The sequence below is a fragment of the Sorex fumeus genome, unplaced genomic scaffold (assembly GCF_029834395.1).
Source record: "Sorex fumeus unplaced genomic scaffold, SorFum_2.1 ptg000037l, whole genome shotgun sequence".
NCBI classification, from domain to species: Eukaryota; Metazoa; Chordata; class Mammalia; order Eulipotyphla; family Soricidae; genus Sorex; species Sorex fumeus.
The window spans coordinates 58,731,254-58,741,839 of record NW_026606094.1 but is presented as its reverse complement, the minus strand read 5'-3'; the positions used below and the strand labels follow the sequence as shown (position 1 = coordinate 58,741,839).

The following is a 10,586-nucleotide window of genomic DNA, read 5'->3' as shown; positions in this document are numbered from 1 at the left end:
TAAAAGACTTAAAAGTCCAAAGATGGTATTTGACCTTATTTGATGTGGCTACTCAATCATAAAGAAGTTTTTCAGTGAGAAGCATGAGAACTGGAAAGTACAGTGTTTTTCCAGACAAGCCTGTTTCTGTCAATTTTCAGGGGACTGCTCTGGTTTCAATGCAGGTGAGGTTTTAGGTTAGGTGTGTGTCTGCTTATAAATCCAAGCCCATTTTTAAGCAGAAGCATGCAGAATACATAAACAAGAATTCTGGCTAGCACAGGTAAGCAAGAAAATTTCCAGATTTAATCAGTGGTCAAGCTCTGTTTTATTATAATCGATTTTTTTTCTTTTTGGGTCATGCCCGGCGATGCACAGGGGTTACTCCTGGCTCTGCACTCAAGAATTACTCCTATCAGGGGACTGCTCAGGGGACTATATGGGATTCTGGGAATCAAACCTGGGTTGGCTGCATGCAGGGCAAATGCCCTACCCACTGTGTTATTGCTCCAGTTCCATATTATAATAAACTTATAAGTGCTCAAAATAAATTCTTCAGTAAAAGAAATTAAAATATTTATTGAATTTGATTTCCTTTGTGTATTTCTAGCTTTTATCCTCCACTTACATAGTTAACTACAATAAACATATAAAAGCTCCTTGAAAATTCTGCCAAGTAACCATTGTTCTTCACTGCCTCCTTTATAATTTAGTCTTAGTTTAGAAGAATATCTTTATGCACTGTTTAATTAAATGAGTTACGTTAAATTGTATTTGAAATGTAAAATGGTTGTTTCAGGAATGCCAACAGGCAACATTTAATGAGTTCAGTGAAAGTATTTGCTTATGCACCTCCCAAGTACATTGTAGGCTGCTCTCATTGTTCATCAATTTGCTCGAGCAGGCACCAGTAACGTCTCCATTGTGAGACTTGTTGTCACTATTTTTGTCATATGGAATATGCCAGGTAGCTTGCCAGGCTCTGTCATGCAGTCCACATACTCTTGATAGCTTGCCGAGAACTCAGGAAGCTACCGAGAGTGACGGAGTAATCGAACCCAGGTCAGCAGCATGCAAGGCAAATGCCGTACCCACTGTGCTATTGCTCCAGCCCACACTTCACAATAAGTTTATTTTTTAAATTTCTGTAAGTTCATTGTTAAGTAGAAACCTATAGAAAAGATCAGCTATCATGAGTGGAGTGTCCTTTTTTTTCTCATCCTCTCCACCAAAGGAGAGTAAAGATTTCCTTCTCAGTTAATGTAAAGGTCAGACTCTTCCTAACTGCAGAACTCAAGGTGATCTGCTTCTCTCTTTCCTCCTGCTAGACTATGAGCATGGATAATTCACAAATAATGTACCCAGTTTCCAAAGCTGATGTTACTCCTTCCTCTTCCTTCTGAACCCATTACCATAAAGAGATTGTTCCAAGAACCAGAAAGTAATCTTTACGATTACAATTGAGGTACACACCCTTTTGTAATTTTACCAGGCAATCTTAGTATGGGGCAGCTCAAACAAGTCAGCCGCCTAGGAGCTGCAGGAACAGGATACCAGCCTGTATCCGCCTCCTTACCAGTTGGGTGTTGGCTCACTTTAAGCAGATGGCGAGTTTATGATTCTAGAGTATTACACATTTCTCAATAGACAAATATTTATATTGGACCAGAGTAAATTTTTTAAATGTTCCTCAGCATATTCCAAAGGATATTTAAAGTTTTAGGACACCTCAGCATTTAAACTACTGTAGGAGGCAGGTGAAAGAGCTCAGGAGCCTCTTTATTTCAGTTTCAAACCTGTTCTGACCAATAAGGAGCAAATGTTGGAAGGGAGGTAGACCTGGGAATTGCTAGATTTTTCTCATTTTGGAGCTCTTGGAAGTCCACAGTATAGGGATACATTAGCTTTAATAAGAAGATTCTAGCCAGGATCCCACCTTGAGCCAGAAAGTGCAATCTATCTACTTTGTTCTTTCTTTGGTGACTTATGTTGCTTCTTTTATAGTATGAAGTGGTCATTTTATCTAAAATGGGAATGTACTGATCAAAGAACCTGAGACAATGCATAGTGGGCTTAACATATTAGTATCACATTACAGCTCTGAAGCATGAATGTGCAATTGTCTATTCCATGGGACCTGTTTTTGTGCTGTCGTTTTTCACATGCTTATTGAAAAGGTGAAAATTATCATTTGGCATGTCTACCCTTGAGTTGACCACTCCAGTGGGAATAACAGTTTTCTATGGCATGTGACATTATGAAAATCACATAATCTTCCCTGAACCAATAACAAAAGAAAAGGCAAGATTTGTCTAATTGGGATAAAAATTAATTTCACAAATGCAGAAAATGTTTTAAAATGCTCTAAAATGTGATTTGGGGACTGGAGAGATAGGGTAGGAGTTAAGACTGTTGCTTTGCATGTGGCTGACCTACAGAACAAGGCAGTCTGCTTCTTTCTTTTCACTGCCTGGAGAGATCTCTGAACCAAGAGAGATCTCTGAGCCAAGAGTAAACCATGAGTATTACTGGGAATAGCTCAGATAAAAAACAAACCCCCGGGGCTATGGTGCCGCCAGCAGGTCAATCTGTACCTGTGAGATGAGTGCATCAGCAGCCTCATGGTGCCTTCAGATTTCCAGATACCCCAAAATAGCTGCTGTGCCTTTGGCCAGACCCAAAAAACTTGGAGCAAAGTTTACCAAGAAAGAAAACGGCCAAAAGTTAGGTATGTGGGAAAACACCCACAAACCACTTTGGGCTCAGCTATATAATTGGAGGCATGGCCTCTCTGGTTCCTGATTCAACTGCTTAATGGCCATGATTCCAGAGATTCAGAAACAAATCTCGAAACCCAGCGGCTTTTGGCAGAAATGTGTCGGGTCCCTGCAGTAGGTTTCCAGTGCTGGGCGAACCCAGGTGGGAATAGGTTTCATGCCTTGGTCTGTTCCCCTTGGTGGCCCAGTGGACGCCATCCTTCAGAGACCACTGGACAGTCAGGTTTGGGCCCCCCAGTGACAAGACACGCAGGGACCCACGGGATGGGAGTGGAGCCGGTCCTGTCATCCCCACCCCAACGAGACCCCAAGTCATCGCCAACAAAGGGCCTCTCTGGCTCCTGATCAGGCTGCTTAATGCCATGATCCCAGAGACTCAGAAACAAACCTGCTTTTGGCAGAAATGCATCTGGACCCTACAATATGATACTGTCAGCAGGCCACACCAGGGAGAAAAGGGTGTTGTCACTCCGCCTGCTCCTCCTTGGTGGCTCGGTGGCCATCATCCTCCAGAGGCCATTGGACAGTCAGGCTTGGGCCCGCAGTGACGAAAGTTGTTGGGCCTCATGGGATGGGGGAAGAGAGGGAGTCGGGCCTGTCCTCCCCACCCCAACAAGACCCCAAGTCATCGCCCACAAACGGCTTCTCTGGCTCCTGATCAAGCTGCTTAACTGCCATGATCCCAGAGACTCAGAAACAAATCTCGAAACCCAGTAGCTTTTGGCAGAAACGCATCCAGACCATGCAGTAGGTTACTGTCGCCGGGTCATCCCAGGGGGGAAAAGCTGTTGTCCCTCCACCTGCTCCCCCTTGGCGGCTCGGTGGCCATCATCCTCCAAAGGCCATTGGACAGTCAGGTCTGGGCCCGCAGTGACGAAACTTACTGGGCCTCACAGGATGAGGGTGGAGCCGGTCCTGGTCTCCCCGTCCCAATGACTGTCCCAACGAGACCCCAAGTCATCACCCACAAACAGCCTCACTGGCTCCTGATCAAGCTGCTCAACGGCCATGATCCCAGAGACTCAGGAGCAAATCTTGAAACCCAGTGGCTTTTGGCAGAAATCCCTCTAGATTTAAGTGTTAAAATTTCGGAATTTCAAAATCACATGGTTCTACTGCAGCCACACGACATCATATGTTATTCATAACCAGCAATAGAACACAAATTGTCTACTGTTGCCTTTTCAGCAGATCTGAGTGTTGGGGTAAAGTCTCAAATAATAATGCTGGGTCTGGTGTCAAAATATTGAATGTGATCAAAGTAAAGAGAGAGTAATGTGGAAATCATCTGCCCCACAGGTAGGGGGAGGGTGTGGGATGGGGGTATACTGGGTTGTTGGGAGTGGAGAATGGGCACTGGTGAAGGTATGGGTGTTTCATTGTATGACCAAGACTTAGACTCGAAAGTTTTGTAACTGCTCTCACGGTGATTCAATAAATAAAATTATAAAAAATTTTAAAAAGTAAGGTGGAGTTCATGCACAATTCAATCAGCTAATCAGTGGCTGAATAAATAGCAGTACTCCTACATTTTAAATAAGTGATATTTTGACCCTTAAGAATAATGGGAGAAATTGTTTAAATGTTACTGGTCAAGAAAGGCAAAATAGCCCCATAAAACTTCATATCCAATATGACTGGGAAATTAAAATTAAAAAAGAAGATAATTTAGAACTTTATATTTGGCTTGCTATAGAACATATGACATGTATGAGACCCTGGGTTCCATCTCCATACTTCCACTTGCCCCCAAAGATCAGAGGATAATTGTATTAATCTTTGTAATCATAGAAAATACAATCAGAGGTCAGGAGAGCTAGAACACTGGTCAGGGCACTTGCCTTGCATGCACCCAATCCAGGCTCAATACCCAGCATCCTATATGGTCACTGAGCCCGACCATGAATGATCTCTAAACACACAGCCAGGAGTATATCCTGAGCAACACTTGGATGTGATGCAAGAACCTCTCATGCACACCCCACTCCCAAAAAATAAACTAATTAGAGGGCACTGGTGGAGGGATGGGTACTCGATCATTGTATAATTGAAACGCAAGCACGAAAGTTTGTAAGCCTGTAACTGTACCTCACAGTGATTCGCTAATATAAAAATAATTTAAAAGAAACAATTAGAAATGTAATTAGTGAGATAGAATTTCCAAGGGGCTTCTTGTGTTTCACCCAGAGGGAAAATCAGAGAAATAGAATATTTAGGTCTCACAATCATCCAAAGGCACCAAAAATCTCAGAATTTGATGGGAGAAAAAGTGTGGTGATACAATGGGGACAGTAGAATAAAAGAATGCTAAGAATGGATACCCATGAGAGATTTGGAAATATCCTATGAACATACACTTACTCCTACTCACCCCCTCCTTTTTTCTCTTAGCTACAAGTATGAGAACTAAATGAAAAACAAAACAATAAAAGAGGAATTCTAAGTTATGACTTGAATGTTCTTTGAGAAGTGCAACTAAAAATGAGATTCATTTGTTAAAACTATTGGATAAAGTTTTATAGGGCTCTGAGTTATTTGAGTTAGAATCATTGCTTTGATCAAAAAGTCTGCTTGTGATTAATCACAATAACGAATCCATGAAATATTATCCTCAAAGCATAGATATTAGAACACAGTTTTCTTTTTGAAAATAGGGTTGTGGGGGGTTTAGATAGGAGAGGTCCTTAGGACACTGATGGTGGAACGTGGGCATGGGCACTCTAGATCTGGATGTGGTGTTGAAATGATGTATGCATGATACCATCATTTGCAGTTATTGTAAATCATGGTAGATTATTTACAATCATCCTCAGTAAAATTATAAAAATACATATTCTGCCTGAGAATGTGGTAAAATCCTTGCCTTGCATCTGTGAGGCACCAAATTTTATATTTGGCACTGCAAACAAATTAAAATAAGTTATTTGGTTATAAAGAATTTTCTAGTATTTCTGATTTCCAAGATGCCCAAACAAATCAACATTACACACTCACTCTCTCTCCCTCTACTACTCAGAATTCCACAGAGTTGAGATTATTTTGAATTATCCTCCCTTTTTTTGTTATTTTTAACTCTACATATTTCAGATTTTCACCTGTGTGATCAGTCTTCTTTAATATTCCCCCATGCTCTTTACTATTCTCTAAGCTTTGAATGCAAGAAGGCTCCATATTGGGCCCTCCTTTGTTTTTAATCTATAATTTCTCCAAATGTTACTTCATCTATTTCCATTTATTTGATATCCACTGATTTGACAATGACTAAAAGTTTTATTTCCAGTTCTAATTTAACCATCAAATGTCAGGGTTCCATATGCAATTATACAGGTAACATTCTTATCAAGGAAAATAATATTTTAACAAAACCAACACCGAAATATTTATTTTCTACCCCATTCCCCATTAATCTGGTTCTTCATTTCAGTAAGAAGTACCATCTGAGCTTTTCAAGCTACACATCCCCATGGTTTTAGGAAAGTCATAATTATTATTATTATTATTATTTTTTTTTTTTTTTTGCTTTTTGGGTCACACCTGATGCACCAGGGATACTCCTGGCTCTGCACTCAGGAATTACCCCTGGCGGTGCTCAGGGGAACATATGGGATGCTGGGAATCAAACCTGGGTTGGCCACGTGCAAGGCAAACACCCTACTGGCTGTGCTATTGCTCCAGCCTCATCATGATTATTCTTATTTGTAATTTACCACAGTTATACATTCTATTCATTGTACACCAAAATATATTTCTTCCCATGATATGATTTTTCTCTATCTCCAGTACAATTCCAAGGCTAATAACCTTTTATATGGGCTTCTTCAACTTCTACAACTGCCTTTTAGCTATCCTTTTTGCTCTGGTTTTTACTTATGTAAGTCAATAAATCTTATTACTTAACATAGAATACCTTTTAAAAAATTGAATCGAGGCAAGTCACTTACTGGCAGAAAACTACTTAATGCTTCCCAGTAGATTGCGATCTCCATTCTGAAATAAGAAAACTCAAGTCCAGTTGGATTGAATAATAAGAGATATTGACTCACATCACTATCACCCCATTGTTCACTGATTTGCTTGAGCGGGCGCCAGTAACATCTCCATTCATTCCTGTCACGTGCTAGTGTAGCCCATTGGCATATTGGGGACTCTTTCAGGGTCAGGGGAATGAGGACCATCATTGTTACTGTTTTTGGTATATCGAGTATGCCATGCGTAGCTTGCCAGGCTCTGCCGTGCGGATGGGATACTCTTGGTAGCTTGCTGGGCTCTCCAAAAGGGATGGAGGCTTTTGGGGCAGCCTCTAATCACCTTTACAGGTGTTCCCAGTCAGGAATATATGTGGGAAGAATTAGTAGCCTGCCGGGTTCTCTGAGAGTGAGAACTAGTAATAAGATAATTAATAAAAATTGACTCACATAAGGAAAATGAAACAAAGCATCTCAAAAAAGGTTAACAAAATTCCATTTTCTGCTATCTTCTGCCATTCAGTATTAAATATCTTTCAATAGTGGCAAACAAGGTGTTAGAGGATACAATCACGATAACATAGTTTCTTGTTCGTGCCTCAAAGAAGGAGCAGAATTCCCCATGATTTGCCCTAATTGAATCTCTTAGCCCAGTTATGAACTGAGATGATCTAGGGAGAAATGGAATAAGCTGACCAGCTTAAGCAAAACAAAACTCATTCATGGTGCTGGAGAGGGAGGTGAGTTTCCAATGGAAGTACATAGACAATGCAAAAAAACAAAAACTATATCTGATACAGGGGCTGGAGAGATAGTACAGTGAGTCAAGCATTTGCCATTCATACCGCCAACCTGGGTCTATCCCAGCACCCCATATGGTCTCTGGAGCCTGTCAGGAGTATGCCCTGAATGCAGAGCCAGGAGTAAGACAGGAGCATCAGGAGTAGACCAAAAAAACAGTCTCTGTTGTTTATCATGTTTGTGTACATAGGCTATTTACACCTCTCTTACATTTTCTTTTTTCCACCTCAGATTTACTGCTTCTGCCTAGAACACTCTTTTGCAAAAAGTTCTTCACAGCACTGGTTTCTTCTTAGACCTCTGATCTGAACCTAGAACATGGCTGCTTTTGTTTTTTTGTGGTTGTTGTTATTGTTTTAGTTTTTTCTCTTTTCTCACTGTGACTCCAGACAGGCTCACAGGAATTTTACAACCTACTCTGGGTTTTATGGAGACTTACTTTAACCTCTGTGTTAGCCTCTAAAAGCAATGCATCAAGCCTAAAAGAGTACATGGAAGAGTGAATGCTGCTGCTTTTACCCCCAAACAAAACTCTTTCCCTGAAATATATAGGGATTTATGAATCATATTAGTTCAATAAAAAAATGAACATTCTGCAGTGCCATGTCAGATGCAATAGCCCTGAGCACAGATAGTTGTTTTGCCTGCCTGTCTTTCAGAAACATTATTCAGAAGAATCCCAGCATTTACTATACCATGAGCATTTTCTTTATGAATAGCAATAATTCAGATTTATTCATTTTAGAATATACAGTTAAGTCTTTGGGTGTATGACTGAACTTAAATTATACACCCAGACTAAAATAAGAACCAGCAAAGCTTTCAACACATTAATAATTTCAATGAAGAAATATAATTTGTTGTAAAAATTGCAAAAGTACTATTTGGAAGGGGGAAAACCTAAATTTGTGAAGACTCGTTAACGAAGAATAGAGGGGGAATATCAGGAGAAGATGAAATACTAGGGAAGTCTGATGTCATTACTCCTGTTAGTGGGGCCAGAGAGTTATCACAAGGACTAAGCATAGAATTTGCACATGGCCGACCTTAGTCAGGGCACTACTGTATCAGAGCAGCTCAGCATTCTCAGGTGCTAACACTTCAATGAATAAAAGCTTGCCTAGTGGCTGAGAATCACAGTGAAGTACTACTGCGCCTCCTGATCATCACTGTGAGCCCTTCTCCCCACAAGAAGAAATGACTAGGTTTTTGACACTTTGGTGATGATGGAGATACTTGATCACTTGGCTTCCCGTTAATCATCAATTTGCTCAAGTGGGCGCCAGTAACACCTCCATTTGTCCCTGTCACATGCTAGTGTAGCCCAATGGTGTCTGTTCTTTCTAGGAACACGAAGAGCCTCAAACTGATCGTTCTTGATCTTGATGAAGAAGTCTGACCATCTGGTAGGTGGGCAGTCACACGGTCTTTTGACATCCTGTGGAATCCAGTCGGTAACAGCTCTAGTCCAGCGGTTGTCTCTAAATCTCATTACGTGACAAACCCACCTGATTTTTGATGCCTAGGCAAACAAGACAGCGTCCCTGATTTTTTTTTGAGTCATCTCCTTAGTCAGGATTGCTAGTTTTTATTTTGTTTTTATTTTATTTATTATTTTTTTTTTATTTTTTTATTTTTTTTTAATTTTTAATAGTGAGACATCATGAGGTACAGTTACAGACTTAGACATTTTTGTGCTTGGGTTTCAGCTATACAATGATCAAATACCCATCCCTCCACCAGTGCCTATTTGGTACATTTACACAATGGAGTACTATGTAGCTGTTAGAAAAGATGAAGTCACAAAATTTACATACAAGTGGTACTACATGGAAAGTGTCATGTTAAGCAAAAGGACTCAGAAAGAAAGGGATAGACATAGAAAGATTGCATTCATCTGGGGAACATAAAGTAACAAAATAGGAGGCTAACACCCAAGAGTGGCCGAGATTAGTACCAGGAATTTTACTCCATGGCTTGGAGGCCAACCACACATGCTAGGGGAAAAGGGAGCTCAGATAGAGAAGGGAACACCAAATAAAGGTGTTGGGAGGATTCTCCCAGGATGGGAGAAGCATGCTGAAAGTAGACTGTAGACCAAACATGATTGCCTCACCCATTGCCTCTTTTGCAAACCACAACACCCAATAAGAGAGAGAGAACAAAAGGGAATACCCTGTCACAGAGGCAGGGTGATATGGGGGGGTGTGTGGGGGGGGGAGGGATACTGCTTCCCAGATTCTTTCTCTCATTGGAGTGAAACGCGATATTCCAAGCATAGCTCTTTCAATTCCTCTTTGGGAGACCCGAATAGTGTTCTCATCCTGTTTGCACAGGGCCCAGGTCTCTGAGGAGTATGTTAATGCAGGTAGAACAGTGGGATCAAAGAGATGTGCCCAGAGCCAGAGGTTCTTCGTCCTCTTAGCTATTTCTTCGACACTCTTGAAGGCGTTCCAAGTCTCTCTCTTCCTCCTGCGCAGCTCGGGTGCCAGGCCATTTGTCATGTTGACTTCTCGACCTAGGTACACATAGCTGTTGCATTCGGAGATGGTCGTTCCATTGAGAGCAAATGGGGCGTCACGAACGAGGCTGTTTCTCATAAACATTGTCTTCATGAGATTCAGCTGTAGTCCGACCTTTCCACACTCACGGTCAAAGTCGGCCAGCATTTGTGCCGCTTGGCTAATGTTTGGTGTTATTAAAACAATGTCATCAACAAAGCCGGAAGTGAAGTTGCCGACCATCTATCTTCACTCCCATTCCTTCCCATTCCAGTCATCGCATGATGTTCTCGAGGGTGGCACTGAAGAGTTTCGGTGAAATGGTATCACCCTGCTGAACCCCTCTCTTGACATCAATAATTACTTCTTTGTAGAATGGTGAGATCCTGGTAGTGAATCCGTAATACAGCTCACAGAGGATCCTGATGTATTGAGTTTGAATGCCCTGATTGGCTAGGGTTTCAAAGACCTCTTCCTTCTCAACAGAATCAAAGGCTTTCTTTAAATCAATGAACATTAGACAGAGCGGCATCTTGAATTTCCGAGAAACCTCAATGAGCTTG

At 41.3% G+C, this 10,586-nt stretch overlaps 1 non-coding gene across 1 annotated transcript; it reads right to left on the bottom strand.

The window, feature by feature from the left end:
- Positions 1–7,897: 7,897 nt before the first annotated feature.
- LOC130027897 (small nucleolar RNA SNORA26) lies at positions 7,898–8,013 on the bottom strand. Its single transcript, XR_008793106.1, has one exon. It is a non-coding gene; the product is annotated as a small nucleolar RNA SNORA26 (small nucleolar RNA).
- Between the last annotated feature and the right edge of the window lie 2,573 nt (positions 8,014–10,586).